Here is a 5997-nt window from a genome sequence, read left to right on the forward strand (position 1 = left end):
TAATTGCCTTATTGTGAAGGATTGACTATATCAACTTGAATATTTATTCCTTCAACCAAGCCTCTGCCATTACCCTACTTTTAGCATTGACTTGTTCTTTCCAATACAGTAAGTGCTACTTGTTGGGGTGATTATAAAAGGCAAAACTACAGTGTGATGGAAGTACAAGATAATCAGAAACACTCCCACATTAATATTTCTGGATACGTTCCTCACTGAGATATCCTCAAATGAAGTCACTCATGATAAATATTGATCATAAGTGCTTCCATTTGGGGTTGTTTCTTCTGGGGCTTCCTCAATGTTTGAAAGTTGACCAAAGACAGGAACCATGTTAACAACATAACCCAGACATGACTTCAAAAATGTCACAGTTTGAGTGAAATACCCAAGATTCATTGCTAATAGTTTTCAATAACGGATACTTGTGTAAATGTTAATTACAAAGAATGGTCTTCCAGGTTTCAATGCATACTAATTAACGAGTTGACAGTTACCAGGATTGGGAGTCAGTGATCAGAACCTTTTGTTTGTGTGAAAAATGTTGATGTGACTAATATGGATACTTATACAATTAGAACTTCATAGTATGTATAGTATAGTATGCATTTGAGGTTTAAATAGAGTCTGCAGGTACTTGGTCCCCAACCATTCCAGGGTTTGAAGTCCAAAGATGAAGTTGTCCCAGGAGCAAAGGAACGTCAGAACACTAGGATACTTTAGACTGCAATCTCTTAGTACAGGGAATGAATGGAAGACTGATGAAACAGGTGAGTGATCTGTTTTCTTCAACAATTTAGGTTACCCAAGTGAAAAGAAATACAACGAAGGGCAAGTTACTTTGGTTACCCAAACCGGAGTACTGACTTGTTTTCTGTACTCAGTAAGTGCTTCCTGTTGGGGTAACTGGGATGACAAGTTTACACCCATGTTCACTTTTCTCAAGTATATGGATGTATCAAAGATCAAAAGTGTGTGGTACTCATTTGATATATCCTTAAATGGATTCACTCATGATGAATATTTCCCATAAGTGCTTCCATTTGTTTTTTTTTTGGGAGATTCTTCAACCGTCTTAAAAGTGAAAAGTAGACCAAAAAAAGCGTGTTCATTGTTGGGGTTCTATAAGAGCTTTCAGTGTAAGATTCCCCAAAAGTAAGCATTTTTTTAATTGCCTTATTGTGAAGCATTGACTATATCAACTTGAATATTTATTCCTTCAACCAAGCCTCTGCCATTACCCTACTTTTAGCATTGACTTGTTCTTTCCAATACAGTAAGTGCTACTTGTTGGGGTGATTATAAAAGGCAAAACTACAGTGTGATGGAAGTACAAGATAATCAGAAACACTCCCACATTAAATAGAGTCCGCAGGTACTGGGTCCCCAACCATTCCAGGGTTTGAAGTCCAAAGATGAAGTTGTCCCAGGAGCAAAGGATCGCACCGAATGCCAGGAGGCAGACAGGAGGAGTTTCGAACCTGGTTGGAGGAGGATTATGGGCGGACGCTGGAAGAAATCTTCCATGAATACAGGCGGGAGCCGATCCTGATGAAGTTTATGTACACAAGTCAATACGACAACTGCTTGACGTACCGGAGAATCTACCTGCCACCGGAATTGCCGTCCTACCTGATACAGCCGGGCCTCTTCAAAGGAACCTACGGCAGCCACGGACTGGAGATCGTCATGCTCAGCTTTCATAGGATGTCTGCCAGAGCCACCAAGCTCACGGGCGACCCCACTGTCCCTGCAGGGCAACTCACTCTGGATGTCGACCTGAGTCGACTGGTGATTCTACCGGACCTGGAGCGCCAGCGGAACATAGAGGAGCTCTCACAACTGGTGTTGGGGATCCACGAGCAGGTCCAGAGGGAGTCGGAACAGCAGAACCAGAACCCGGCTCCTCCCCCGGCAGCGCCCGCAGAGGAGAGGGAGGGTGATGCTGCGAGCGCAGCAGAGGAGATGGAGGAAAAACACCTCGGCGGGGCCTGTACAGACGGGTGCCAGCTGGGACCCGGTACCAGCACCGAGGCTACGGACTCTCGGCCGTTTGTCCTGCCGCTCGGAGTGATGGCTCGTAATGAGGTTTACCCTCGGACCTGTCAAAAATGCTTCTATGGTACCGGCCTGATCGCTGGACACGGCTTCACGAGTCCGGAGCGCACGCCGGGCCTCTTCGTGATGTTCGAGCTGAAGTCTTTCAGTCTGTACAGTCGCCTGACGGACCAACTGGCCCACGCTCACGCCCCAAACATGGAGCGGTTCGAGGCCATGCTGTGCAACATGCAGTCCTGGAGGTTTTGATGGACGTAGCAGCAGAATGGTACAACCCATCGATCCGTGGACTTCAATCTCTAGAGATGTCTTTGGAGGCGCTTAAACTGTTCCAGAAAAAGCAGTTGTATCACTCAACCCCCTACACTCGCGCTGATGTACCCATGCAAGCACTCACTTGGAATGACTCTTCCAGTGCCAATGACAACAGGTCACTTTTTATTTATTTATTCATGATGAAGGAATGGTACGCTCAACCACTAATCATAGATCACACTGTATTGTGCCTCAAAATCACATCCTAACCCGTGTTAAGGTTGTTTTAAGTATTAAACCCCAAAGTATTATACCCGAATCCAGCGGCCACCACATTGCAATGCATGCTGCGCTCGGCTATCTTAGCCAAAGGTTTAGACGGCAATTGAAAGGTAGTGATCAGGTACTAGTCCACGCTGAAGCATGGCCGGATTGTATCTTGTGCTAAAAGTTTAAGACTGTGCTGAAACTATTTAAAATGATAATCTACATTTTGACCCTCCAGGAATTCCTTTAAAAATCAACCAAAATTCACTGACGGATTAACTCGTAATGGAAGACTATATTAAGAGGACGATACATCGTTGAGTGTAGTTGTTGTGAGATCTTGAGAGTTTTTTGGGTCAGGTCAAGTGTTTTTAATTGCTTCAAAATGGGTTAAATGCTTATATCCAAACAAGATGCTTTACCAGGCCTCTTGGAGACGCTGAAAAATACTTACAATTTTGTGCATGAAAAAAAAAGACATGTCCGGGTTAAAGCGAATGTATGGTCGACCCTGTATTGAACCAGGAAATGACCTCTCACATACTTAAGCTGTTAAAAAAAAAAGTGTCACGATGACAATCACTCCTAGTCCTTCTCCTTGGATGTTCCTAAATTTAGGATTTAGGATTAAGATCAGATCCTTGATGTTAAATGGTGGTTTTTCAGAGAGTAGAGTTCCAAAGTAAATACAACTGAGGGGATAATAGGAGGCAAATGAGCTCCTCTAAAGGATCAACATGACTCTTGGTACCGCCCCATCTGTTTTAATTTTGCTTTTTTCTTACTTTCACTTGAGATAAAGGGCTACAATTCTGCCTCCTACATCCTTCATGTTGACCACTGGTACTTGGTCCCCAACCATTCCAGGGTTTGAAGTCCAAAGATGAAGTTGTCCCAGGAGCAAAGGATCGTCAGAACACTAGGATACTTTAGACCGCAATCTCTTAGTACAGGGAATGAATGGAAGACTGATGAAACAGGTGAGTGATCTGTTTTCTTAAACAATTTAGGTTACCCAAGTGAAAAGAAATACAACGAAGGGCAAGTTACTTTGGTTACCCAAACCGGAGTACTGACTTGTTTTCTGTACTCAGTAAGTGCTTCCTGTTGGGGTAACTGGGATGACAAGTTTACACCCATGTTCACTTTTCTCAAGTATATGGATGTATCAAAGATCAAAAGTGTGTGGTACTCATTTGATATATCCTTAAATGGATTCACTCATGATGAATATTTCCCATAAGTGCTTCCATTTGTTTTTTTTTTGGGAGATTCTTCAACCGTCTTAAAAGTGAACAGTAGACCAAAAAAAGTGTGTTCATTGTTGGGGTTCTATAAGAGCTTTCAGTGTAAGATTCCCCAAAAGTAAGCATTTTTTAATTGCCTTATTGTGAAGCATTGACTATATCAACTTGAATATTTATTCCTTCAACCAAGCCTCTGCCATTACCCTACTTTTAGCATTGACTTGTTCTTTCCAATACAGTAAGTGCTACTTGTTGGGGTGATTATAAAAGGCAAAACTACAGTGTGATGGAAGTACAAGATAATCAGAAACACTCCCACATTAAATAGAGTCCGCAGGTACTGGGTCCCCAACCATTCCAGGGTTTGAAGTCCAAAGATGAAGTTGTCCCAGGAGAAAAGGATCGCACCGAATGCCAGGAGGCAGACAGGAGGAGTTTCGAACCTGGTTGGAGGAGGAGTATGGGCGGTCGCTGGAAGAAATCTTCCATGAATACAGGCGGGAGCCGATCCTGATGAAGTTTATGTACACAAGTCAATACGACAACTGCTTGACGTACCGGAGAATCTACCTGCCACCGGAATTGCCGTCCTACCTGATACAGCCGGGCCTCTTCAAAGGAACCTACGGCAGCCACGGACTGGAGATCGTCATGCTCAGCTTTCATAGGATGTCTGCCAGAGCCACCAAGCTCACGGGCGACGCCACTGTCCCCGCGGGGCAACTCACTCTGGATGTCGACCTGAGTCGACTGGTGATTCTACCGGACCTGGAGCGCCAGCGGAACATAGAGGAGCTCTCACAACTGGTGTTGGGGATCCACGAGCAGGTCCAGAGGGAGTCGGAACAGCAGAACCAGAACCCGGCTCCTCCCCCGGCAGCGCCCGCAGAGGAGAGGGAGGGTGATGCTGCGAGCGCAGCAGAGGAGATGGAGGAAAACACCTCGGCGGGGCCTGTACAGACGGGTGCCAGCTGGGACCCGGTACCAGCACCGAGGCTACGGACTCTCGGCCGTTTGTCCTGCCGCTCGGAGTGATGGCTCGTAATGAGGTTTACCCTCGGACCTGTCAAAAATGCTTCTATGGTACCGGCCTGATCGCTGGACACGGCTTCACGAGTCCGGAGCGCACACCGGGCCTCTTCGTGATGTTCGAGCTGAAGTCTTTCAGTCTGTACAGTCGCCTGACGGACCAACTGGCCCACGCTCACGCCCCAAACATGGAGCGGTTCGAGGCCATGCTGTGCAACATGCAGTCCTGGAGGTTTTGATGGACGTAGCAGCAGAATGGTACAACCCATCGATCCGTGGACTTCAATCTCTAGAGATGTCTTTGGAGGCGTTTAAACTGTTCCAGAAAAAGCAGTTGTATCACTCATCCCCTTCACACTCGCGCTGATGTACCCATGCGAGCACTCACTTGGAATGACTCTTCCAGTGCCAATGACAACAGGTCACTTTTTATTTATTTATGAGGAAGGAATGGTACGCTCAACCACTAATCATAGATCACACTGTATTGTGCCTCAAAATCACATCCTAACCCGTGTTAAGGTTGTTTTAAGTATTAAACCCGAATCCAGCGACCACCACATTGCAATGCATGCTGCGCTCGGCTATCTTAGCCAAAGGTTTAGACGGCAATTGAAAGGTAGTGATCAGGTACTAGTCCACGCTGAAGCATGGCCGGATTGTATCTTGTGCTGAAAGTTTAAGACTGTGCTGAAACTATTTAAAATGATAATCTACATTTTGACCCTCCAGGAATTCCTTTAAAAATCAACCAAAATTCACTGACGGATTAACTCGTAATGGAAGACTATATTAAGAGGACGATACATCGTTGAGTGTAGTTGTCGTGAGATCTTGAGAGTTCTTTGGGTCAGGTCAAGTGTTTTTAATTGCTTCAAAATGGGTTAAATGCTTATATCCAAACAAGATGCTTTACCAGGCCTCTTGGAGACGCTGAAAAATACTTACAATTTTGTGCATGAAAAAAAAAGACATGTCCGGGTTAAAGCGAATGTATGGTCGACCCTGTATTAAACCAGGAAATGACCTCTCACATACTTAATCTGTTAAAAAAAAAAGTGTCACGATGACAATCACTCCTAGTCCTTCTCCTTGGATGTTCCTAAATTTAGGATTTAGGATTAAGATCAGATCCTTGATG

The 5997-nt window shown here is 44.9% G+C and overlaps 2 pseudogenes; both read left to right on the top strand.

Annotated features, from left to right (window-relative positions):
• Positions 1–1449: 1449 nt before the first annotated feature.
• LOC148078016 (F-box only protein 31 pseudogene) lies at positions 1450–2336 on the top strand (annotated as a pseudogene).
• Positions 2337–3410: 1074 nt separating this feature from the next.
• LOC148078017 (F-box only protein 31 pseudogene) lies at positions 3411–5124 on the top strand (annotated as a pseudogene).
• The last annotated feature ends 873 nt before the right edge of the window (positions 5125–5997 follow it).

This window comes from Callionymus lyra, chromosome 6, assembly GCF_982586985.1.
Source record: "Callionymus lyra chromosome 6, fCalLyr1.hap1.1, whole genome shotgun sequence".
NCBI lineage: Eukaryota > Metazoa > Chordata > Actinopteri > Syngnathiformes > Callionymidae > Callionymus > Callionymus lyra.